Source organism: Triturus cristatus, chromosome 9 (assembly GCF_964204655.1).
Source record: "Triturus cristatus chromosome 9, aTriCri1.1, whole genome shotgun sequence".
Lineage (NCBI taxonomy): Eukaryota > Metazoa > Chordata > Amphibia > Caudata > Salamandridae > Triturus > Triturus cristatus.
Genome location: NC_140592.1, coordinates 445,165,928 through 445,193,038, shown reverse-complemented (window position 1 = coordinate 445,193,038; position 27,111 = coordinate 445,165,928). Strand labels below are relative to the sequence as shown.

The following is a 27,111-nucleotide window of genomic DNA, read 5'->3' as shown; positions in this document are numbered from 1 at the left end:
TGGTGTTGTGAACATGTTGAAACTCCAAAAGCATCTTCTGGAAAATGATCCAGAATTTTTAGATCATTTAGGGAACTGTTGGAAAAAAGCTCCATAATTTGCCTGATCTGTCGTCGAGAGTCATGCCGGCGTGACAAATCACAACTTAGCCTGGATTTTTGGTTTGTCCCACTGAAAGCACCGGAGCTCAATACTTTCAGGATTTCACTGAGGCCTCACGTTGAACCAAGCCACCATCATCGACTTGAAACACAGCCTGACAAGGTGCCTCACTCATAAATCACAAAAAGGAGCTCATGAGGGAACACATTGAACGGGTCGCCCTCCCCTCACAAATGATAATAAACATAAAAGACCTGATTGAAGAGGGCAAAAACAAGTTTTCTTTTGTAAAACTGGAGGGGGGGGCTACAACCTCAACCCACTTGCTGGTTATAACCAATTACCAGTCTTATCCAGTCCCCAAATTCCCAGGAAAATTCTATATTTATAAACATATGTTCATCAGTCCACTCTCTACAACAGACCCTCTACTGAAAAGGTGTGTGTAAATAACAAAAGAAATTGTGTGAAGGTGAGAGAGTCCCTCACATGCGCTTCACCAGAGGAGCTGCTGGTAGGTTCTCACCAGTTTGCCCATGTTTGATTGAGGTGAAAATAATCCAGAAAATATAACTCAAATGAGGATGTGAAATTGGGATCTAGAAGAAGAGAATTATTAAAAGGCCATCTGCAGGGGTTAGGAGAGCAGGAAGGTAGATACAATTGGAGGGAAACCGGGGCATGATCTGAAATTTGGATTGATACAATATCAGCAGAACGTAGAGACTGCGAGATATTGTGGGATACAAAAAAGTGATCAATACGAGATTGTGTTTGATGGGCAGGGGAAAAATATGTATATTCTCTTAAAGTGGGATTACAAAGATGCCAGGCGTCAACAAGCCTCCTTTGTTTAATAGTATGAAGAAAACGTTTGTAGGCTTTATTTGGTGTGAAGGTAACTGTGGAATTACGATCTATAAAAGGATCGACTATCTGGCTACAATCACCGTCTAGAATAAAATTCTCATCAGGATATTTGATAAAAATCTGATTTAGGTCAGACCGAAAATCGGAGTCATTAACTGTAGTGGCATAGATATTTAACAAAGAGACTGGAACCTTCCCAATTGATAATTTAGTATACAGCCATCTTCCTACATCATCTGAATCCTGGGAGATCAGTTGTGCACATAACGATTTATGACATAAGGTAATAACTCTATTTCTTTTACCATCACCAGGGAAGAAAAACCCATCACCCACCCAACCTCTCTTTAGTTTTAGAGATTCTTGTACAGTAAGGTGCGATTCCTGGATTAATGCTATATTGGCACCTAAATGCCCCAAATGTGACAAAACACGTTGTCTTTTAATGGGAGAGTTTCAACCTTTGACATTCCAAGAAACAAAAGTTAGAGACATAAACAGATTTTGAGAAGTAAAAAGTAAAATAAATCATACCACACATGAAGGGGAAACATTGTAGACCATATCATGAGATATAAATGCCAAAAACTGTAAAGCATGGAAAAACTGAAAATATCAACATGTATGAGAAGAAGAGAAGGAAAGAGTAATACAAAAATACGGGAAAGAAATGTTGTGAGAGAGAAAGCAATCCATAAAACAAGAAAAAATACAACATTTACAGAAACAAGGGTGGGTAAACATACCTGTGAAGAGCAGTATTCAAGCAAAGGTGGGAGGAGGATGAGGCCACATGGGATAGATGGTTCGTCGGGAGTCCACAGGGAGATGACGAGAGGAGCACATCACATGTTATATAATATGGGGACGACCACAAACATAAATGCGAAAACTGTAAGAGAAGCAGAAGGATTAATACTTAATAATAAGCATAATAAAACTATGGAGATGATAAAGAAGAGAACAACTCATGAATATCAATAAGAAACAGAACAAATTATATAACGATCAAAGTTCCAAGTCAGAGTTTCCTGAGAAAAAACAGAATAACATAAAGGAGCATCATTTAAGAGGTTTTGGGACCTGAAGTATCCATGTTTTCAATTTTTCATGCATTGATGAAGCTTCTTAGTCTGACCGGGTCCTCATAAGTCGCAGTCTTATTTTTGTATGGAACTTTAAATTGGCTGGGGTGAAATAGGCCAAAACGAGCTCGAAGTAGACGAAGATATGGTCTCAAATTAAGGATTTCCTTGCGCCTGTCAGAAGTAGATTTGGCAGAGTCTTGGGAGAAAAATAAAGATTTCCCTGACCAAGAAATATGCTTTAAAGATTTAACAGCAGCAAGGCCTTTGAGGAGATCTGTCTATTCAAGAAAATACATGATGACACCCCAAGGGTTGCGTGCCTGGGAGATAGATGCTAACTGGTGACCTAACCTATGAGCCCCTTGGATATTAAGGTGAGTATCTTTAGGCAAATTCAGAAGCTTGGGAAAAAATGACATTAGAAATCATATAGGGCCAGAGCCCTCCAATCCTTCAGGCAGACCATAAAGGCGCAGATTGATCCTTCCCTTCTGTTCTCCAAATTTTCGACTTGTTCATGAAGAGAAGAGACTTGGTTTTGAAGAGACTGAATTGTGCTGGTAGCGGATCCAAAAGACACTATGTTCATCTCTACTGTGTTCAATCTTTCCTCCATTTGGGACCATTTATTCGTAGGATGTTGCAACTTAGAATTGTTTTTTTTCCATTAATGGTCTTAATGCACGTATTTCTTCCAACAGGAGGTCCATCGAAATGACTGAAGAGACTTTGTAGGAGAAGGTGGATCTTTTTTGAGGCGCTTAGTAGTAGCTTCTCCATCTGTGGATGAAACAGAGGTGCCACTGGAGTCAGATGCAGAGCTACCCTTATGTATAGCAATCAAAGAGTCCTCCATATTTGAACATTTAAAAAAAAATTGTGGAATTCTTGATAAACTTATGAGCAGGAGAAGAAAAAGAGGTGTTTGTCTTCTTCAAACATCCCATAAATAAACTTGCTATGGGATAATGAACAATGAGGCAAGCATCACAAATATATTTATGCAGAGCATAAAGAAAGTGCCCATAAAGGAGGAAAATACTCAAACGAAACCCCCCATGAAGTGATAAAATAGGCAAAAGTCAAACAGGTAGCATAATAAAGCAATGCCTTGGGCAAAAATCTGTATATAGGAAGCTAAGCAGATTAAAAGAAGCAGAAGCGACAGGCAACTGTGAAAAAATAAAAAGCCTGAAGAAACTCTGAAGAAATAAGCTCCCTAATGAGGAAAGTCCTTTAACTCTTAAGGGAAATCTGCTTTGCGCGCCTCAGCAGGGCATATAACATGGCTGGCATTCTGAGGTGATTGAAGTCATTGCGAGCAGTGAACGCTTCGCGATAATCACAGAGACTGCAGCCATGAAGAAACGTTGCCGGGTCTCATCGCATCGTCATGCGCTCGCACAGGACTCAGGTAAGACCCTGGGAGCGCTGTAAGATGCTCGCAGCTTGTACTGGGTCCCGGTGGTGTACCCAGATGCCGCCATTACCCGTGGACTCCAAGCCACGCCCCCCCCAGATACCATCTTAATTTCACACCACATATTGATATTCAGGAGGGGAGGGTTAAGGCCATTGTCGGTGCATTGTATAGGATGGATGCTGCATTGGGCCATAAATTCACCAAAGTGCTTAGAGAGACATATAATGCTTAAAGTGTTAGTTTGCTGCTGTATCGGTGTGAGGAACTGCCCTTAAAGTATTGAAGAAGGATGCTAACTATAGAAATGAATGTTTGGAAAAAATGTCTAGGCACTACCTAGAGGAACTGTATATAGCACATTGAGGCTCGAATTGGGCCTCACCAATGTACTATTTAAGTACAACCAAAGGTTCCTTAACTACTGGCTCTGTCTTCTTAGCGCAGATGCAGGTTCCTTAAGGCAAATTATATAATCCTGCTTGCAGGAGAAGTATGATGACAGGTGGGTGGCTGACCTAGTGGGTATTTAGGCATCTCTAGATGTTGCAGTAGGGGAGAAGGGTTGTCAGTTAAACAACAATCAAGCAAACCGTAAAGGAAGGCTGTAGGAGGAGTGAAGTAGCAGATCTGTGTCATCTAAAGGGCGTGAAAGAGCCTATGCCCACCTGCTCGGTACAGTTCAATGTCAGATCTCCGATAGTTCTTTTTAGCAGCATGAATGTGTAGAGGGAAAGAAAGGTCATGAGTTATTTGAAATACAGTGTAACACAAATGGCTACATAAGAACCCAAATGGACCTCCATATGAAGGTTATTCAGTTTATTGCAAATTCAAAAATAGTTGGACATGTACAATTCTCAGCATGAGGGTATAGAAATACAAAGCAAATAAAAGGATGATCCTTCTGACAAGGTTCACTCGATGGAGCATGAGAAGAACATGAAGCTCAATTAGGATTAGGCATGAGATGAGGGAACATAAGCTCAAGTCTCCTTGCTTCTGCACTTCTTCCTGGTGCAGCATTTAATTTTAACTAGCCCTACAATAACACTAAATAGTATGAAGCAAACGTTTGTAGGCTTTATTTGGTATGAAGGTATCCGTGGAATTACGATCTATAAAAGGATCGACTATCTGGCTACAATCACCGGCTAGAATAAAATTCTCATCAGGATAGTTGATAAAAATCTGATTTAGGTCAGACCGAAAATCGAATAATTAACTGTAGTGGCATAGATATTTAACAAAGAGACTGGAACCTTCCCAATTGATAATTTTGTATACAGCCATCTACCTGCATCCTCAGAATCCTGGGAGATCAGTTTAGCACATAACGATTTATGACATAAGGTAATAACTCCATTTCTTTTACCATCACCAGGGAAGAAAAACACATCACCCACCCAACCTCTCTTTAGTTTTAGAGATTCTTGTACAGTAAGATGTGATTCCTGGATTAGTGCTATATTGGCACCTAAATGTCCCAAATGTGACAAAACACGTTGTCTTTTAATGGGAGAGTTTCAACCTTTGACATTCCAAGAAACAAAAGTTAGAGACATAAACAGATTTTGAGAAGTAAAAAGTAAATTAAATCATACTACACATGAAGGGGAACAATTGTAGACCATATCATGAGATATAAATGCCAAAAACTGTAAAGCATGGAAAAACTGAAAATATAAGCATGGATGAGAAGAAGAGAAGAAAGGAGTAATACACCAATACGGGAAAGAAATGTTGTGAGAGAGAAAGCAATCGATAAAACAAGAAAAAATACAACATTTCCAGAAACAAGGGTGGGTAAACATACCTGTGAAGGGCAGTATCCAAGCAAAGGTGGGAGGGAGATGAGGCCACATGGGATAGATGGTTTGTTGGGAGTCCACAGGGAGATGACGAGAGGAGCACATCACATGTTACATAATATGGGGAAGACCACAAACATAAATGAGAAACCTGTAAGAGAAGCAGAAGGATTAATACTTAATATTAAGCATAATAAAACTATGGAGATGATAAAGAAGAGAACAACTCACGAATATCAATAAGAAACAGCAACAAATTGGCTATAATACAATAGAACAAATTATATAAAGATCAAAGTTCTAAGTCAGAGTTTCCTGAGAAAAAACAGAATAACATAAAGGAGCATCATTTAAGAGGTTTTGGTACCTGAAGTATCCATGTTTTAAATTTTTTATGCATTGATGAAGCTTCTTAGTCTGACCGGGTCCCCATAAGTCACAGTCTTATTTTTGTATGGAACTTTAAATTGGCAGGGGTGAAATAGGCCAAAACGAGCTCGAAGTAGACGAAGATCTGGTCTCAAATTAAGGAATTCCTTGCACCTGTCAGAAGTAGATTTGGCAGAGTCTTGGGAGACAAATAAAGATTTCCCTGACCAAGAAATATGCTTTAAAGATTTAACAGCAGCAAGGCCTTTGAGGAGATCTGTGTATTCAAGAAAATACATGATGACACCCCAAGGGTTACGTGCCTGGGAGATAGATGCTAACTGATGACCTAACCTATGAGCCCCTTGGATATTAAGGTGAGTATCTTTAGGCAAATTCAGAAGCTTGGGAAAAAATGACATTAGAAATCATATAGGGTCAGAGCCCTCCAATCCTTCAGGCAGACCATAAAGGCGCAGATGGATCCTTCCCTTCTGTTCTCCAAATTTTCGACTTGTTTATGAAGAGAAGAGACTTGGTTTTGAAGAGACTGAATTGTGCTGGTAGCGGATCCAAAAGACACTATGTTCATCTTTACTGTGTTCGATCTTTCCTCCATTTGGGACCATTTATTCGTAGGATGTGGCAACTTAGAATTGGTTTCTTCCATAAATGGTCTTAATGCACGTATTTCCTCCAACAGGAGCTCCATCGAGATGACTGAAGAGACTTTGTAGGATAAGGTGGATCTTTTTTGAGGCGCTTAGTAGTAGCTTCTCCATCTGTGGATGAAACAGAGGTGCCACTGGAGTCAGATGCAGAGCTACCCTTATGTATAGCAATCAAAGAGTCCTCCATATTTGAACATTTAAAAACATTGTGGAATTCTTGATAAACTTATGAGCAGGAGAAGATAAAGAGGTGTTTGTCTTCTTCAAACATCCCATAAATAAACTTGCTATGGGATAATAAACAATGAGGCAAGCATCACAAATATATTTATGCAGAGCATAAAGAAAGTGCCCATAAAGGAGGAAAATACTCAAACGAAACCCCCCATGAAGTGATAAAATAGGCAAAAGTCAAACAGGTAGCATAATAAAGCAATGCCTTGGGCAGAAATCTGTATATAGGAAGCTAAGCAGATTAAAAGAAGCAGAAGCGACAGGCAACTGTGAAAAAATAAAAAGCCTGAAGAAACCCTGAAGAAATAAGCTCCCTACTGAGGAAAGTCCTTTAACTCTTAAGGGAAATCTGCTTTGCGTGCCTCAGCAGGGCATATAACATGGCTGGCATTCTGAGGTGATTGAAGTCATTGCGAGCAGTGAACGCTTTGCGATAATTACCGAGACTGCAGCCATGAAGAAACGTTGCCGGCTCTCACCGCATCGTCATGCGCTCGCACAGGACTCAGGTAAGACCCTGGGAGCGCTGTAAGATCCTCGCAGCTTGTACCGGGTCCCGGTGGTGTACCCAGACGCCGCCATTACCCGTGGACTCCAAGCCACGCCCCCCCCAGATACAATCTTAATTTCACACCACATATTGATATTCAGGAGGGGAAGGTTAAGGCCACTGTTGTGCATTGTATAGGATGGATGCTGCATTTGGCCATAAATCCACTAAAGTGCTTAGAGAGACATATAATGCTAAAATTGTTAGTTTGCTGCTGTATCAGTGTGAGGAACTGCCCTTAAAGTATTGAAGAAGGATGCTAACTATAGAAATGAATGTTTGGAAAAAATGTCTGGGCCTACCTAGAGGAACTGTATATAGCACATTGAGGCTCGAATTAGGCCTCACCAATGTACTATTTAAGTACAACCAAAGGATCCTTAACTATTGGCTCTGTCTTTTTAGCACAGATGCAGGTTCCTTAAGGCAAATTATATAATCCTGCTTGCAGGAGAAGTATGATGACAGGTGGGTGGCTGACCTAGTGGGTATTTAGGCATCTCTAGATGTTGCAGTAGGGGAGAAGGGTTGTCAATTAAACAACAATCAAGCAAACCGTAAAGGAAAGCTGTAGGAGGAGTGAAGTAGCAGATCTGTGTCATCTAAAGGGCGTGAAAGAGCCTATGCCCACCTGCTCGGTACAGTTCAATGTCAGATCTCCGATAGTTCTTTTTAGCAGCATGAATGCGTAGAGGGAAAGAAAGGTCATAAGTTATTTGAAATACAGTGTAACACAAATGGCTACATAAGAACCCAAATGGACCTCCATATGAAGGTTATTCAGTTTATTGCAAATTCAAAAATAGTTGGACATGTACAATTCTCAGCATGAGGGTATAGAAATACAAAGGAAATTAAAGGATGATCCTTCTGACAAGGTTCACTCGATGGAGCATGAGAAGACCATGAAGCTCAATTAGGATTAGGCATGGGATGAGGGAACAGAAGCTCAAGTCTCCTTGCATCGGCACTTCTTCCTGGTGCAGCATTTAATTTTAACTAGCCCTACAATAACACTAAAGTGGCATCCCTAAACTAAATCATGAGTAAAGGACAAACGAGAGAGGTACCCTTCCTAAGAAGTCACTTCAGCATCAAATGGGTCAGACGTATGAAGCCACAAGCAATAGAAAGAGCACATCTGTGCATAGGTGCACTCTGTCAAGAGTTCAAACGAGGATGGAGTAGCTCTATCTTTCTACATAACAACATATACATACTTATTCATCAAAAGTCCCAGGATTCTTTTCTCCTCATAGTCGCAAAAAGGGCTCAGCCACAATCTTTTCCATGATGTCGACCCCCTTCACAGCCTTCTCCGCATACACGTCCCTCTGTAATAGCTTGTCGTTGGACTTTTCTCCGTCTCCTGTGTGAAAGCACCACCCTCCACCTTATCTCCTGCAACCAAGAGAACTGTATCTCCTCCATTCTGTAACCTTGTCTAATGAAACAATACCCCTACTTTTCTCTAGTACACAGTCCACCTGCACTACAAACGTGAGACAGAAATAATCTGCAAATTTCATATACGAAGTTAAACATCACTGTTAGAAAGGAAGACTCTTCTAATAAAATACAAGTCGAGGCCTATGAGTCAAGCTAAGTAAATAAAATCACCATACAGAGTAGGCTAGCAACTACATCAACCAACTACATTAATACACATTTTTGTATTCATCGTTAACCTAGAAAAGCACATATGTTCATTAATACATCAGTGAATCGCATTTGTTAATAGACCCTAAAATGAGTTACATCGATTACCATGGTAAGTAGACGTTCAAATCACTAATTATTGAACCTTACATTGGGTTACATTACGTTTCACAGTAACACATTAGTTGATTCACATTTTCTTCTAATTTGTAATTCTTTCATAACAATGAATAATACATGAGGGCATTTTACAAACAATTACACTGCCCTCCTAACAGGTACCCTATGTAGAATACAAATCCTTTGGCCCATTAGGGGCATATTCAAGCTTACCTGTGGGACGTAAAGAGTACCCAAAGAAGGAGGTGGGCACTGAAGATAAGATTGGGGCAGGTACCAGCTTTTGTACGTTGGAAGCAGGTTTGGCAAGCTGGGTTCGATATAGCGAAGTGTCCTTTCTGTTGGAGGGAACCACTGACCTTTTTGCACTTACTTATAACTTGCTCCCATTTTTCTGCTAGTAGAAGAACAGTGTTGTTACCGACCTTCAAATCAACTCAGATTCACCATACAAAGGGTCTAATGCAATTGATTTTAAGTTGTGATAACAAACCTTTGTGTTGTGCAATAGGGAAATTGTTGTCCGTCGTTTACGTCCAGTTAATTAAGCAGAAATGTTTACTGCATTAAGGATATGGAATGGGTATATTGAGGTCACTATGTCTGAGTTATACCCTCAGAATTAGAATGGGTATTTTGTGAAAAGGTCGTTTTTTAATAGTATTCTGTGTAAAAGTACATGTATTATGCAAATTATTTGCTTTATTTTGCACTCAGAAAAAAGCATTTTTGCACGTTAACAATTGATCATCTTTGGCATTGACAAGATTAATGGCTGCTTTGATTACATGTGTATGGCCTAGAGATGTTTGTAGAATTATAATTTTTCCTGAATTATCATTGATTATTTTCGAATTTAAGAAATTGCTCTTTGTACATGGTAAAATGTTTATCCAATGTCCATCTCACTCATTTAATCAAGAGGTGGACAAAATTGCAGTTATAATGCCATTGCCCTTGTTAGCACCTTAGTGGATTGTATTTTGTACAAAGATAATGTTAAAAACCCAAAAACAAGATATTAGAAAGGAATGTAATGATATCAAAAAAAGTTTCTATTATACAGATATTCTATTCCAAGCACAGATTGTCAACAACATCCAGTAAAAAGTCCAAAATTCAGTCCAAAATATGGAATTTTACTGACTCAATCCTCCGGGAGTCTTTTAAATATGTGCAACATCCAATATGATATATGTTCGTGTTAAACAGATTTTTCAATCAACTCAAGCCACCAAATGTCATCCCTTTGGGAAAATGCGCTTTTTTCTGTGGCATTCCGATCTGAGACACAGAGGATCAAGATGAAATAGGGGGTATAACACAACCCAGGCGAAGAATTGAGGATAATTAAGGAAAGGAAAGTTTAAGCTTCGTTTCAAGCAATACAAAAAATCTTTGGCGAACTCAAACCTGAAGAATTCCTAAAGGGACGAAACGCGTTGGCTTGGGCTGATTGAAAAATCTGTCTATCGTATTAAATTTCATGTTGTGCATAAACCTCTGTTTACCATGGAACAGAATTACAAGTTTGGTTTTATTTAACACATCTGATAATTAGGGACACTTTAAATAAACCAACATGCAAGTCATACCTGCCAAAATCTTACAGAGGAAAACACGGTATTTACCGTAACATGCGGATTTTGGTGCATTAAATACCAAAATCCGCATGTTATTCACCATCTATGAATAATAGGTGTTATTTATCGCAACCGTTAAATAATTTATCCCGTGGCATCGTAATTTATGTGGAGTGACAAATAACACCTCAACTCATAATGATTATGAGTAGAGTGTTATATTTTGACCTGTGCTTAAACCCCTGTCAGAATTATGAGTTATGCGTGAAATACCTCAAGCTTCATTTAAATTCGGCATGTCAAACCTAGCAAAATTTAACATGGGGAAATGTGTATGGGATTTACTATACCATGCAGCTTTCTGTGTGTTAGGAAAAGGCCCAGAAAAAACATGTGCAATTCGGTGTATTAAAAACTGATTCCACATGTTATGCCTCATTTTCCTGTTGCTAACGCGGAATAGGAGGTCTTTATCACACGTGGTAAATAGCACTCATTGAGGTGGGGTAGTGGTATACACAACCTGTGGTAAATATCCCACCATATTTCGAAAAACTTGTAATGGAGTGCCATAGGCTTTCCAACAATGTAAAACTCACAACATGACCTGCTAGTGGGTTTGTAAAGGAAGGGATGAATGCTTTGATGTGCTTAGCACCTTGTTTTTTTCAAACTGCTAGATGAAGGCTTTAATTAAAAAAAATAATGTCCATGTCTAGCTCACGGTTAAGTACATAATTACATTTGCTTAAAATAAATCGTATTTCTTTAGTAGATTTTGATTATCTGAGCATGGCAACCGTGTAATGCTCTTTCAGATATAGAGTGCTCGAATGCCCGCCAGCTACCCTAGCCCCATAATTGACATTGATTGTTGAATGCAACAGCTGGTGACCTGTATATCCGGTTTCTCCTTAGCCTCCAAATCTTTCAAAATACCAAGAAACAAACAATGCATGGATGAATACACAATGCTGTGGGATTTATATGCACGCTCAAGAGCCACTTCTCGGCACCTGGGAAGTGTTGCAGACAGTAATAACTAAAATCTTGCCGAAATATGTGGCACAGTAATTGAAGTGCTGAACATCCTTACATAAGGTGAAGAGCTGTTCTATCCTGCCTTTTTCAGTTTCATGTATGATGCCGGATGTCTTCTCCTGTAGGACGCGAAATGGTGAAATACTTGGAGGCTGTTGTGTTGCGTTGTCTTGTTATAGTAGTATGCGTACACTTTAGGATTGTCCTCACCTACTGTAAACGGAGGCCACATCCACCTCAACAGGCCACTGACAGACTGAGCGTTGATGACATTTTTTTGAATGCTGGAGCTCCCCTTATTACCTGTTCCCCTAGGAGAGCATCCAGCCCCTTATTCAAAATCTGTTCAGTCTCCTTTAACTTGGGTTTGTAACTTCACCCCCCCCCCTGCAGTGTAGTTGTTGTTTAAGTAAAGATGTGTGTTTGGAAGTCTTAGGGCCTGATTCACAGAACTAACTTAAGACAAAATCCTAAACTTACTACCATTTTGGTATTCACAGAAGGCACTTACTCATTTCGGTATTCACAGAAGTTAGGAGTCCTAACTTTAGGACTCCTAAATGCCTTCTGTGAATACCGAAAGTCCTAAAATTAGGATTTTTCTCAGTTTAGTAGTAGTATAGATAGGACTTCTAACTTTAGGACTCCTAAATGCCTTCTGTGAATACCGAAAGTCTTAAAATTAGGATTTTTCTCAATTTAGTAGTAGAAAAGTTAGGACTCCTAACTTTAGGACTCCTAAATGCCTTCTGTGAATACTGAAAGACTTAAAATTAGGATTTTTCTCAGTTTAGTAGTAGTAAAGTTAGGAGTCCTAACTTTAGGACTCCTAAACTGAGAAAAATCCCAATTTTAAGACTTTCGGTATTCACAGAAGGCATTTAGGAGTCCTAAAGTTAGGACTCCTTACTTCTGTGAATACCGAAGTGAGCAAGTGTGTTCTGTGAATACCAAAATGAGTAAGTGCCTTCTGTGAATACGAAAATGGTAGTAAGTTTAGGATTTTGTCTTAAGTTAGTTCTGTGAATCGGGCCCAATATGTTGTGTTGAATGGAGTCCTTTATTGGTGTATGTAACACGTGTAGATTTTCCGGGATATGGGTCACTCCCAAAGGAACCCTGTTCTCTTTCTCAGAAAATTGACAAAATACCTCCACATTCCACCAGAGCTGAATATTTGCTCAGAATCAATGTCTAGCTGATTCCGACCTGGCTGGATGATAGTGCAGTTCCCTCATCTGCGCACTAGCAAAACACCACTTAGGATCTCTGACTGGTGACGTTCCAGTCCACATCCTGAATTCCTTTTAATTCTCTTCCTTTTTCCAAGTGTGGAAAGCCTGCTAAGGGCCCCACTAAGATGCTTGCTGGTATGGATGGCCCAGTACTAGGAATTTGAAGGTGGCACGCAATTTGATCTGGCTTTGGCTTCCCTCCGGGCTTCAGGTTACTTGTACTCACCTCGATTTAACCTTCAAACTCTGCGGCACCATATCAAAGTAGGACGCCGTATCTCAATCAGGACACAGTGTGGTGGGACACAGCCTTTACAAGGCAGGCTGAGCCACATGTGCCGTTACTTGAACCGCACATCTGCCTTAGCCACGCATACACGTGGTTAAGGCAGATAGTGGTCTAGTGTCCGGATGGGCAGGGAGAGGAGCATGAAGCCTCGGAACAGGAAGCTCTGGAGGCAGACACATAAGTGGGGCCGGGGAGGTGGTTTTTAGGGGTCGGTTTTAGGGCACAGGGCGAGGTGGGCGTTAGGGTAGTGTCTTGAAGAGGTATGGGGTTTTAGGCATCAGGGTGGAGGGGAGGGGAGGGTAGTTTTAGGCTTGGGTTTGGGGGGTAGCTTTTAGGGGTGGAGGTTGGTTTTAGGGCTCAAGTCAGGGGGTGTCAGGGTAGATTTTTGAAGGGAGCATGGTTTGAGGGTGGAGGGGAGGGGTTGTTTTAAGGGCTGGGTTTGGGGAGGTAGTTTTTAGGGGTGGAGGTCGGATTTAGGGCTCAGGGCTTGGGGAGCGGGGCAGACTTTTTAAAGGGGGGCAGAGTTTTCGGGCTCAGGGTGGGAGGGTCGGATAGTTTTAAGGACAGGCGGTAAGTTTTAGTGCTCAAGGTGGGGGGCTAGGGTCGGGCCGTTTTTGGTAGGGAGCAGGGTTTTAGGCCTTAGGGCGGGGAAGGGGGGAGTTTTAAGGGCAGGGCGGGGTCGGTTTTAGGGCTCAGGGTAGTTTCTTTGAAGGGACAGGGTTTTAGGGCTCAGGGCTGGGGAAGGGGTAGGGGTAGTTTTAAGGGCAGAGTGAGGGTATGTTTTAGGGCTCATGGTGGGGGATAGGGTCTGGGTAGATTTTGTTAGGGGCAGGGTTTTAGGCCTCAAGGCTGGGGGAGGGGAAGGAGTAGTATCAAGGGCAGGATGAGCTAGGTTTTAGGGCTCAGGGAGGGTGGGGGGCTGTGGTAGGGGGATCGGATTTTAGGGTTTAGTGCGGGAAGGGGGTCGGAGTAGTGGTAATTTACCATGCATATCCTCTTAGCAAACATGCCTTTACAACAAAATTTGTTGTAAAGTCATGCGTGGTAAAGGAATGCGTGAATGAGATGCAGTCGTTGTTGCGATCGCGTTGTAGAGGCAGGTGTGGTTCAGCCCTGCTTGATTCTGTCATACAACCCAGTGTGGCAGGTACCCCTGGAGAGGGTAAGACAACATAGATGCGTTATGTTGTCATTTCTACTCCCCATTTCTGCCATTTGCGTGGCACCACTGGGCTTTTGGAGAATAGTCTTGCTTGTGTTACAGTTCAAGGGATCAAATCAACTGGACTTAAAGTGGTGTGGTGCTGTCTAGTAATGGAGAACATTGACTTAAGAGAAAAGTCAAATATATCTGAACCTGTCAGAGATCATTTCTATGTAATATCTGTATATGTGTCAAAAGAGTTTCATGAGTGTGCTGTTTCACTGGGTTTCTTGGTATTCTGTTGCAAGACTTAAGTACTATGTGAAAAGTCTTGTCAGATAAATAGCGTCAATGAAATGCTGTGTGCATGTGGTTGGATTATGCTTTGCATGCGCATGTTTCACGTATCTATGTTAGTGGGGGAAGGGGTGTGCTGTTGAGATGTCAAGGCTCAACGAATATATGGCTTTGGACCCTTGTTGTCCGGATGATAGCTCACACAATTCTATTGTGTTTTAAGTTTAAGGTGTCCTGTTGAGGAAGAACAACAAAAGAATAATTACTAGGTTTTGACAAGTAATACGTGCTTTTGAGAGTCCTTTCTCATCTAGCGAGATGGCACTTCTGAACAGTACCGGAGGCCTGTGTAAAGGTCTGTCCCTTGTTTTAAGGTTAACTGTTCGCTTGGTGCATCTTAACTACTGACGTTGGATGAATGTGATGTTTTCTATGTCACACAATCTGTTTCTTGTCAAGAAAGGCATACGTGAAAACAATGCAAGCTTTCCATATTGATAACAACTGACGACATAGTAGTCTTTTTTATTAACAAAGGTATTGAAAAAGTAAGATTTATTTTATTTTCTTCTGGTATTTTTAGATCATGGACATAGACACACGGGGACTGGAGGGCTTTACATACCACATAACACATGTACAGTGTACTTCAGCAAGAAAAAAATGCAATTCACAGTAGCAGCAGTACAAATAGACAGAAAGTATGTTGCACAAGGAGGGTAAATGCACCCTACATCTTAAAATGAAGTTTGAACAGTTAAGTCTTGTTATGAAGGCAAGAAGGTTAGGATTAAGTTTTACGGTTTCAAGGATCTGCAGAAGAAGATAGGATGTGCTTCTTGTCAATTGATCTCCAATGATATGCGGTCTGTCTTTGAGGTAAAGCAGAGGATGGGCATACAGAACAGTTTGCTCTGTTATGTGGAGTCACTCCAGATGTTGACCTGATTTGTCAGGAGTAGCCCTCACTGAGTGCTACACTACCCTATAATGCATAAGTATTAACCCCAGTGGGAGGTATGCCAAACTGCCCTGGTTAGGTGTGAGACTACTGGCATGAGGTCACTTAGGCCCTGGACAAGTACACAACCATTTTACCTGCTCACGTTTAAAGTTGACATCTTTCTTGAACATTGACATGACACACATTTGCTTGTATGCCCATATTATTCTCTGAAATGGCTTTGCTTACATTTACATTTCTTCTTCAGCAGATTATCAGAGCCTTGAACATTCTGTACGAGGACTAGGTTCACTGCACAAAATGTTGATGTTTGTTGTCCGCTCCTTGACAGCTTTGAAAGAATATAATCAATAATGACAGCCTGAATGGTACTTCGGCACAGTAACATGGGTGAAGTTTATTATAGAAACAACATCACTGCTTTGTTTAGACAGAGGAGCATTTCGCTGACACTGCCGAGGTCGCCTCAGGCCGGAATTCCAGCCCAGCTGAATCCTGCTTACCTCCTGATAAGGATGATGCCCAGCTCTACACCAAGATGGGCTCCCAGATGAAACATACACACAGGTAACTGGGGAGTTAGATCAGCCTAAGACATTCTGGCAGATTCACACACCCTAGGCAAACTAAGATAGGGAGTGCTAGGTAGGATCATAACTATAATCATATGCGAACATATAATCCATGTAAAGGCACAATGGTTGCACTAATCATTTTCGTTACCATTATTGTGATGCTGAATGTTTTAGTACCTTCTATTAATTATTGCAGCACATGTATTTTACAGAAGGATCAATAAATGTTTGAAATGCCAATTTGGGTATTTCATATGTCTTTCCTTTGGGCATGCATGCGTCACTAAACAAGTGGGTATATATCTGTTTTCAAGATTTCCTTAGGGAGTCAGGGTTGTCATGTTCTGAGATTGCACATACCACCTGTTACCTTGCGGGGTTAGGGGTTCAGATGGTGCACTGTGAGCTAGTCAGGACTAAGGCCAACATATCCTGATGGTGTGTGTGTATTCAGGCTAGCACAGGTTTGACATTTATGTTGTCCAAAACGCCCAGCTCTCCTACACCGTGATCCCACGCACCAGAAAAAACAGATCAGGAGGCCGCTCCTTCTCCTTCCTCGCAGCCAAGACTTGGAACGCCCTTCCGCTCTACCCCAGACAGACAGCATTGCTTCCCATCTTCGTAAGAAACCTCAAAACCTGGCTCTTCGACGGACCCCCTCCTTGATGGATTGGTGCCTGCAACCCCCCACCCCCACCCTCAGCACCTTGAGACCCTTCCTGGTGAGTAGTAGCGCTTAATAAACACCTGATTGATTGATTGATTGATTGACAGTCTTATTGGGAAAGTATGAACTATAGTACACCACCAAGAACCCAAGTGTTCCTCAGTTCCTTTCTCCTGCATGCCTGCCATGGATACTGCACTGTCCCAGGGTCTCCTCTGTCTTTGGTTTGCACCAGGCTGAAACAAGCAGACCGACAGTTCCATTTTGGAGTTTCCCAGTGTAGGGAGAGGAGAACAGATCAATGGCTGCTATGTCACTGATGCAAATACAATGGCAGAAAGAGCATAGAATTCCACCTCTCATAGTGGGAGGAGCATTCAAAGGAGAAGAGCCAATAGGGAAGCAGGCCAATTCCATCAACCTTCTGGAAGGATAACAGAAGGATGAGGGGCCAAGCTGTGTATCAACTGTGTATCAACTTTTAATTGCAAGTCTTAGAGAGTTGGGTTGGAAAGCTGGTCACCCTCAAGATGTCTCCTAATCATTCCTTGCAGGCTATTGAGTGAATCATGGGGAAAGGGTGTGAAATGTCTACTTGTAGGATGGGAGTTTGTTTGTAGGCACCCTCCTGATTATGACTTATCATTCCTTGCAAGTGATCAAAGCAGGCAGTGTGGTCCCTCACTCCTGGATCTCATAAAGCCCGGAATGCTAATTAAGAATTAAGCGAAGGGTTGGCATTCGCGCTGAGTGAAACAGGAAGGGCTAGTAGGCTTTCCCTGCAGAGAAGGATTGCTGAAATATGACTGTAAAAATACAACATGAAAGAATAAAGGACGGCTCTTTTAAAAAGACACTCATAGACTTTGGAACTTTGGGACCACCAGTTTTCCTCTGGTGGTTTTAGGACTAACCATCCATGCTGGAATTATGGCCCTCTCTGGAGGGTCATTCCAAACTTTTTGTCTTTTGTCTCCTGTTTTTGCTGGTTCTTTTTGTTGGCCTTAGAACTCTGAAAACGTTACCCCTGCTAACCAGTGCTAAAGTGCATGTGCTGCCCCCTAAACACGATGACCTTGGTGGGTACCCAATTGACATATTTAGTTTACATGTAAGTCCAATATAAAGTGGTATACCATATACCCAGGGCCTGTAAACTAACAGCTACTAGTGGGCATTCATCACTGATTGTGCCACCCTCATGAGTACCCTTTCAAACATGTCTCAGGCCTGCAATTGCAGGCCCTATGTGGGCAGTTTACTGCCACTTTGACTTGGCATTTAAAACTACTTACAAAGCCTTAAACACCCCTTTTATTGCATATTAGCCACCCCTAGGTAGGCCCTAGGCAGCTCTGAGGACAGGGTGCTATGTAAGTAAAAGGTAGGACATGTATCATTATGTCTTACATGTCCTGGTAGTGACAAACACCCACATTTGTTTTTCACTACTGTGAGGCCTACCCCTCTCATATGTTAGTAGTGGGAATTCCTTAATACACTTTTAAGCTGTAATTCCTCATCAGAGAGTAGTACCTTTTTCATGTTTCATATTTTGGAAATGGTAATGATAAATACTCCTCCCTGGTGAAGATAGATTTAACATTACTGTTTAAGAAATGACACTGCACTTTGTGCATTCCTTCTAGACAGTCACAACAAAGGAAGTGAAGGTTTGTCTGAGTACCCATCTACATGCATCTGCATTCTGATGGCCTTACCTGGGCAGGATGAAAGAGAGGGGCTGATACTTCAGTTGAATAGGCAGTGTCCTGTCCCCCACACAAAGGACTGATTATCCACCCCCACCCCCACAGATAGCCTGGCAGACAGGACTGGGTTTAAAGGGTTATCTGTGCACTTCAGAGACCTGCTTTGAAGTCTCCCTTACATCAAATACACTTTTGTGTATAAGTACTTAGGTTCTAGAAATAAACAGCAAAAGGCGCACCACTTCTACGAATGTAAGTAATATCAAATTAGTCCATGTACATAGATATTACTTACATTCGTTGAAGTGGTGCGCCTTTTGCTGTTTATTTCTCACTTTGCCCCAGTATCTGGGGAAGTATTGTGTCAGCGGGTACTACTCAAGAGCGCACACATAGGGTGAATTTGAACTATCACCAACGAATTTAATGGGTTAACTGATAATCCGGTGCTGTCCTAGAGGGATACCGCTGGCTTTGCTCCTTCTTGCCTACTTAGGTTCTAGACCCTGTAAGCAGACACTGCTCAACTTGTAGCTGAATCTCTGACAGAGGAACTGCTGTGCTGCTTAATGGACTCAACTGGACTGCTAATCTGGAAGGCCAGCTAATATGGTGTTTGACCTGCTGCCAGCTGCTCTCTGACTCTGCTGAAGAAGAGCTGGACTCTGCCTTTACTCCAAGTGATCTCATAGGACTTGTTGACTTACCTCCTGTTGCTTGAGACTCAGTGATAATAAAGTCCCTAACCTTGCTCTTGTGCCTGGCGCATTGGAAGTGGCCCAGATACTTGCAAAACTGATTTTGAGGCATCTCCTGTCTGCATGTAGCAGAACAGGTGCATTGACCCGGTTACAGAAGTAAAATCTGCTCATTTCTTTGGATCCAGCCCTTTGCCTCTGGAGAATGATGCATTAGACAGCGGATCACCCCTTTTGCAGCTTGGTGAGATCGATGCATCCCCTCAACCGCGTAGAAGAATCTGCTGCATCAACTCCAGCATCCGCCTTCAGAACTGATGCACTGCCTTCACTGCATGGAGAAGATCGACGCATCCTGCGCCAGCAGGACTCGTCATCGACGCATCTCGTTGTTTGCAACCAGGAAAGGTGTTTTGTTCACCTGGGCCTGCATGGGTTCTGTGGCCCATTGCCACTTTATCACAGCCAGTCTGAACTTTAACTGTGTCCCAGTCCAGCGTGACCTAGAGTAACCTTTTTAGCACTACTTGTTTCTAAGTGCTTTACTGCATTTGTTCCTTTAAATTCAGTATCTCAAATTCTATAGATGGATTTTTGTCGATTTGGTCTTGTTTTGTTTATGATATATTAATCTATTTTTGTAAACAAGTGTGGAGTCTTTTCGTGGTGTATTCATTGTGTTACTGTGTGAGTTTGCTGCACAGATATTTTACACATTGCCTCTTTAGATAAGCTGACTGCTCCGAACCAAGTTACCAGAGGCTTAGCACAGGTTATCTTTTAGCTTGTATCTAGCTTACCCTGACTAGAGAGGTGGCTCCTGCCCGGCCTGGGTGCATACCTTGCCAACCAGAAATACAATTTCTAACAAGCCTCCTGCTGTACTTAAAGATGGATTGTTATTTTGAGATAATCTGCACTACTCTAGCAACTTTGTTGTTCGTGGCATTATTTCACAAAAACCTTTTTTTGTTATGCAGGTTAGTTTCAAGTTGAAGTATTCTTGTGGTGTTGTTTTGGGAGTGGGGTTTATATAAGATTTTTTTTGTATTCGAAAAAAGGAAAATCACAGCATATAGGGTGGATGAGAAGAGGCATAATTGTGTGTTTTTTTGGTTGACCAGCTAGAAGACTGCTACCACGATCAGGTGGAAATGCACTTGGACTTGGATTGCTGACCCAAAGTCTGAGGAAGTGATACAAAACAGGTTTGGAGTTGAGTCATAGGCATGGTATAATCTATGTGAGTTTACCAGTTTGTAGAAGTGATATATGTCCAAGTGAATCTATTTCCAGTGGTTGGAAGAATGACCATTTGGTGATTGATCTATCTACTAGGAGGTCTGGTTTCTTGGAAGAGGTCTAGTTTTTATGAATATTTTTGTATTTTCATTGAACAGAATATGACAGTCTTTTTGGCCATGATACAAACGCTTGAGATGTTTGGGGAACGCATGGGATTTGTGCAAATTGTTATTAGTTCCAAGAGGATTCTTTGATGATTGGTGGCATTGATTATCTGCATGAGGTCTTCAAGGTTTTTCCTTTGTTTCTTAAGGGCCTTTATAAAATGTGTTGGTCTCCAAACATTTCCCTGTTTACTGGTTGTAAGTTTACTAACATTACAGTTGTTGGAGTACAAATGTTTATGAGGTCTGGTCTGCTTTAAAGGATTAATGTGCAGTGTTCATTATGCTGTTCCTTGTTACCTTTATATAAATGTCAATGGGTAAGTCAGTGGAATTAGAACATTGAAATTCTGAGTAATGGTTCTAAGTTCTTCTGATGAATTCTTAACATACTTTAGGGGTCTTTTCACTATTTTGATTAGGTTTGGTGGACCTTATTTCTAGAAGTCATTCTGTATGATCTATATTTGTGGAGGATGCAATATCCTTTAGGGATTAGGATCTCAAGGGAAGGAAGCACTGTCAAAGAAAGAAGAGCAATGTCTCTGTGATGAAGATTATATCAAGAGCATGAGAGGATAGAACATTGGCGATCTCATAAGCGAGTGCTTTGGCAGTTTTTGAATTGATGATTTTGCAGTTCAAGGCTAGTGAGGTGGGTTAAAGTGGGATTGGGAGATATATGCTAGCATTGCCGCTGAGAATCCGGATGTTGCTATGGATCCTTCGCCAAGGATTTTTTTGATGGGTAGGTTTGAAGGCTTTGGTGTTATGAATCAGAAAGATGAGTAGTGGAGTTTTGGTAGACACAAATGTAAGGTGGAAAAACTAAAGGCAGGTCAAAATTATAGGGACATCAGGAGTATAGGTAAGGTGCAGAAGAAGTTCTAATAGTATAGAGAAATGCATGGAGAGTATATGTCACTACAAGGGGAAAGATGGTGAAGGGAAAATGAAGGAGGTGAGTGAGGGCACTGTACGTGGCTTTACTACAGATCAAGATCAAAGATGAGGGCTCAGTGATGGTAATCCTACATGTTAGACCTGGCACCTTGGCGTGAGTCTCCCTTCCACTTTTTGTCACTGCGCCTCATGTGTTTTGCTGGTGTTAGCTGCTCAGAGCACTGTGCCACTGCCAACCAGTGCCACAGTGCAAGTGCTCCCTATTTAAAATGTATATGTTGGTTGGATTCCATGATTGGCTTATTTGGTTTACTGTCAGACCCCAGTAAAGTGCACCAGGAGTGCCAGGGCTTGTAAATACAAATGCTGCTGGTGGGCTTGTAGCACTGGTGGTGCCACCCACAGAAGCGGCCTGGTAAAATGTATCTAAGGTCTGCCATTGCAGAACCTGCGTGCAGTCTGGTACTGTCATGCTGACTGGGCAAGTGCACACACTTGCCAGTCCCTAAACCCTTCCTTAACTTCATATTAGTCACCCCTATGGTAGGCCCAAGGGCAGGGTGCATTGTAACCATAAGGTAGGACAAGCCCTGATGTGTGTGGCATGTCCTAATAGTGAATTACAGCCATTTTCATTTTTTCACTATTGTAAGGTTACTTGTTCTCCATAGGCCAGAATGGGCTGTTAGAATAGTTACATCCTATGATCCTAACCGACCCAGGCAAAATGGTAGAAATTCGAGTTTAGTATGCCTGAACTCAGAATAATAAAATACATCTTTTAGTAAAGGTTTTTTTAATATTCTGTGTTTGCAAATACCACTTTTAGAAAGTTGGTATTTGCTTTCCTGACCATTTCAGCCCGCCTCTGCTATGATGTGTATCTGCCTGTCTGGTTGTGTGAGTGACAGGGCTGGGGAAACCCAGAGGGGCAGGGCTAGGTAGCCTGGTGGTGAATAGGAAGATTGGCAGCCAGGTGGGTGGGAGGAGTACACCTGGGCTCTGAATAGGGCTGTGCTCTGCTACCACAATGCTGGCTCCACCTCCTGTGGAGCGGCTAATGTCTCTGCCCTGCACCCTGAATAGAAAGGCAGAGTCATCTCAACAGAGTGCTCAAGAACTGGTTTGGACTGGGCAAAGGCCCCTCTACCCCAGAGGAACAAAGGAATTAGGGGTATAAGTATTGGGACCCTGCTCCCAAGAAATTAGATCCTGCTGAAACAAGAAGAACCTCTGCCAGAGGAGAAGGAACTGGGAAAGCTGTAGGAGGAGTTCTGTCCCTGACCTGGGGGATTGTCCTGCAGTGGTTGCCTTGCTGCTGAAGGAGAGGAGAAAGACTACTAAAGACTTTGCTTCAACTTGTGCTTTGAAAAGATCTTCAAGGGCTTGAACTGAGCTTGCCCCCTGAACGAAGTCCCAGGACCAATGGACTTCACCCCCAGCTCCCCAGAGTCTTTTGGAAGTGCCTGGTGCTGTTGTTGGGCCTTCTGAGGGACTGCGTGTCGCAAGGAGCTGGAAGCGCGACGCAAGGAAGAGAAGCGTGCCGCCGTCGGAGCTGTTGCCGTCGCATCTCGCAGAGAGTGTCGCCGCTGCAGCATCGCATTGAGCGGAAGCGTCTCGCATCATTCCGGAAGTGTCTCGCAACGCCGAAGAAGCGTGTCGCCATTGCAGCCATCGTAGCTGTCGCATTGCACCGCATCGAGAGAAGAGTCTCGCATCGAGGAGGAAGTGTGTCGCCGTCGCAGCCATCGTAGTTGTCGCATTGCACCGCATCCAGAAAAGCGCCTCACATCCACGGAGAAGTGTGCCGCCGTCGGAGCCGCTGTCGTCGCATCTCGCAGAAGGGGTGTCGCAGCTGCAGCATCGCATCGAGCGGAAGCGTCTCACAACGTCGGAAAAGAGTGCCGCTGCCAAGGCCGCTGTCGTCGCATCTCACCAAAGGGGACGCCGCCGTAGCTGACGCATCGAGTCGAGCCATCTCGCAACATCGGAGAAGCGTAACGCATCTGGAAGATCCCGTCTTTATTTCTTTTGCACCAAGAACTTCAACGCATCTGCATCGCTGCAACACTTTCGTTGCCCTGCGTGTCGCATCTGAGGTACATTGACTTAAAGTGTCGCATTTAAGAACTTAAGAGAAACTAAGCAATCTTCTACCAACTAAGCAACCGTATTGTGTATTTTTTATCGTTTAATGGTCTTGTGATAATCCTATATAAAGAATCCTTATTTTTAATATAAATACCTGTGTGGTGTCCATTTGTAGTGTTGTCACTTGGTTACTGTATGTGTTCACAAATGTTTAACCTATAAGGCTCTGAGATAAGCCTTGTCTGCTCGCGCCAAGCTACCTAGAGGGTGAGCAGGGGTTGTTTTAGTAGTGTAACCCCTTACCCTGGCTAGAGGAAAGGTTCCCTGCTTGTCACAAGTACCTACCTGTGTCAACCAGAGAACACGGATTCTAACATTGGTGGTCAGCGGTGGGGATTCTGGACTTGCATTTGTGACTCATGTACAGTGATTGATGAACACTACTTAGTGAGTGCAGACCTTAAACGCAACCAATACTTGTTGGTAGATTTCTTTTTGGGACTTTCTATTTTTGAGTACTGCCAAACTTAACCATGGTGGAGAAAGCAGCATCCATAGTCTCTGAGAATACTGAGTTGGAATGGGAGGAAGAGAAATTGGAAATCTACACTGCCAAGCAGCTGAAATCCTTTTGCAAAAACTTTAAAGTTTCTACAACTGGATGTAAAAACAAGGCAGAGTTCTACAAGGCGCTGAGGGCCTGGGTAGATGCAAGGAATGCCATTGATGGTGATAATGCAGAGGAACAGTTAGATGGGCCAGAAGGTCTAGGTGGAAGGAGAACCCATTCCCCTGCTGGTAGCAGTGTTTCTAACCACAGTCTATCTCCAGAGGAGCTGGCAGATAGAAAAGAGTGTAGGATGCATGAATTGGAGCTGGCCAAGCTCAAATTAAGTGGGCAGTTAGAATTGGAAATGCAAAGTAGGAAGTTAGCCCTGGAAGAAAAGAAGCTGCAATATGAACATGAAAAAGTTTTGAGGGAGATGGAGCTAAAAGCCCAGAATTTAGAAAAAGCTCCCGCTGGTGGCAGCACACCGTCAGTGCAGGCAGAACCAAGAGTATACATACCCAAAGATGTAGTGAAAGAATTTTTAAAAAATGATGACATAGGGCAGTGGTTTAAGGCCTATGAGGTAGCCATGTCTTCCCACCGGGTCCCTGAGAAAGATTGGGGAGCGGGGTTGTGGGGACGGTTCCTTAGTGAGGGGCTACACTGCTGGATTTGCCTTCAGATGATTATAATTCCTATCCCCATATGAAGGCTGCTTTGATGTCTAGGTATGGGTTGACCCCTGAGTTGTATAGGCAAAGGTTCAGGGGTTGCACCAAGATTCCAAACAGTACATATGTTGAGTATGTGACTTTTTTTTGCAGAGCATTGGATGGTTGGGTGAAGGGTAGCAAAGTTAATGATTTTCAAGGGCTTCTTGATTTAATGGCATGGGAGCACTTGTCTAGTAATTGTTTTCCTGAGCTACGCCAGCACCTGATTGATAGTAGGCTGACTAACCTTAGGAAGCATGCTGAGGAGGCGGACCGCTGGGTCAGTACCAGGGTCCCCAAGGGTCAAGTGGGAGATTCCGCCAAAGGTGGGCAGGGTCCCCAGCAGAAGAGTGGGGGGGACAAGGGTAAACAGAGGGAGTTCCAGAAGAGGCCCCAAAGTATTCCCCAAGGGAACCAAGGGAAAGGTTCTCAGCCTCCCCCACCACAGAAACCGACCGGGGCCCCGACAGGTACACCTGTTCAGAAGGGGCCCATCAAATGTTACAAGTGTGGTAACATGGGGCATTTTGCCTCTGATGTGAAGTGTCCATTGTTTGGTAAACCAGCACCCACTGGTGCTCCCTCCCGGCAGGTGACTAGTGTAGCCCTGGGGGAGGAGATGGGTGTCCAAGGTGGGTGGGGTCCCACAGAGATGTCCCTTGTCTCATTAGGAGACTGTGAAGTGGTCCCCCAAACCCAGCTGCCTGAGAACACTAAAAAATACAGGCAGTGGGTGACCATAAATGGCCATAGGGTTGAAGCTCTCAGAGACACAGGAGCCAGTGTGACGGCTGTCAAGCGCCACCTGGTGTCTCAGGAGCAGGTTGTCCCAGGAGCATTCTATCAGGCTGTTGCTGCCGACAACACCGAGAGTCACTGCCCAGTGGCTCAGGTTCCCTTTCAGTGGGTGGGGTCTCTGGTACTCTTCAGGTAGCTGTGAGGCCCACCATGCCTGTAGACTGTCTGTTAGGGAACGACTTGGAGAGCTCACCTTGGGCTAAGGTGGAGCGGAGTGCTCACCTGGAGATGTTGGGTATGCCGGATTGGGCGTGTGTCACCACACGGTCCATGGCAGCCAGTAGAGGTACTCAAGAGGTCCTGGAGCCTGAGAGGGAGGCCCAGGGACCGGCCTTAAAGAGAAGGAGCAGGGGGCGCGGGAAACCGGCTCCTGAAGTTCCCACGGTCCAGGAGGAAGCAGACCTTGAGGGGGATGCCCTGGAACCTACAGGGGAACAGATAGCTGAACTGGGGGACCTGACTGAGCTGACCCATTGGCAGCAAGAAGGAGGACCCTCCAGGGAAGAGTCCTGCAGGGAGCAGAAAGAATGCCCTTCTCTTGTGGGTATGCGGCAGCAGGCTGCAGACCAGGCCAACGGTGATCAGTCCAGAACACATTTCATTTACTGGGAGAACGACCTCCTGTATTCTGAGCCTAAGGTTGCTGAGCCTGGGTCAGCCCGTGTGCTGGTGGTACCCCAGCGCTTCAGAGCCTTCCTACTGGGGCTGGCTCACGATGTGCCCTTAGCAGGACATTTGGGGCAGGACAAGACCTTTGAAAGGCTTGTCACCCACTTCTTTTGGCCCCAAATGCGCAGTAGTTCAGACACTCACTGCAGAACATGCCAAACTTGCCAGGCAAGTGGGAAGAGTGGAAGGAAGCAGAAGGCTCCACCCTAACCATTCCCTGTGGTCGGTACCCCATTCCAGCGAGTGGGGATTGACATTGTAGGGCCACTGGACCCCAGGACAGCGATGGGAAATAGGTTCATCCTGGTCCTGGTGGACCATGCCACCCGATACCCGGAAGCCATCCCTCTGAGGACAGTGACGGCCCCCGTGGTGGGACGTGCGCTGATGGGAATTTTCTCCCTAGTGGTATTCCCTCTAGAGGTGGTGTCTGACCGGGGTACCAATTTCATACCTAAGTATATGAAATCCCTTTGGCAAGAGTGTGGTGTAACCTACAAGTTCACCACACCTTACCACCCCCAAGGAAACGGGTTGGTTGAGAGATTCAACCGAACCCTCAAAGGCATGGTAATGGGCCTGGAAGGACCCATGAGGCGTAAGTGGGACGTCCTCCTACCATGCCTTCTTTTTGCCTACAGAGAGGTGCCACAGAAGTCTCTAGGGTTCAGTCCCTTTGAGCTTCTGTATGGACACCCAGTGAGAGGACCTCTAAGTCTGGTCAAGGAAGGCTGGGAGCAATCTCCCAGGAAACCTTCCCAGAATGTATATAGCTGCATGCTGGCCTTCAGAAATCAGACTAGGTGTTTCAGGGAACTTGCTGAGGCTAACCTGGAAGCCAGCCAGGAGGAGATGAAGCGGTGGTACGACCGGAAT

At 43.5% G+C, this 27,111-nt stretch overlaps 1 protein-coding gene across 8 annotated transcripts in view; it reads left to right on the top strand.

Annotated features, from left to right (window-relative positions):
* LOC146798110 (cytochrome P450 2F3-like) overlaps nucleotides 1-27,111 on the top strand; it is a 585,105-nt gene that overhangs the window by 181,302 nt on the left and 376,692 nt on the right. The window contains exon 3 of one of the 8 annotated variants that reach the window (XM_085625330.1): nucleotides 15,878-16,014. The exons of 6 other annotated variants lie outside the window; for them this stretch is intronic. The gene's annotated coding sequence lies outside the window, so the exon portion shown is untranslated. Of the gene's footprint in view, nucleotides 1-15,877; nucleotides 16,015-16,720; nucleotides 16,748-27,111 lie in introns of those variants that run through there. One more of the 8 variants, XM_085625331.1, reaches the window with a different exon arrangement.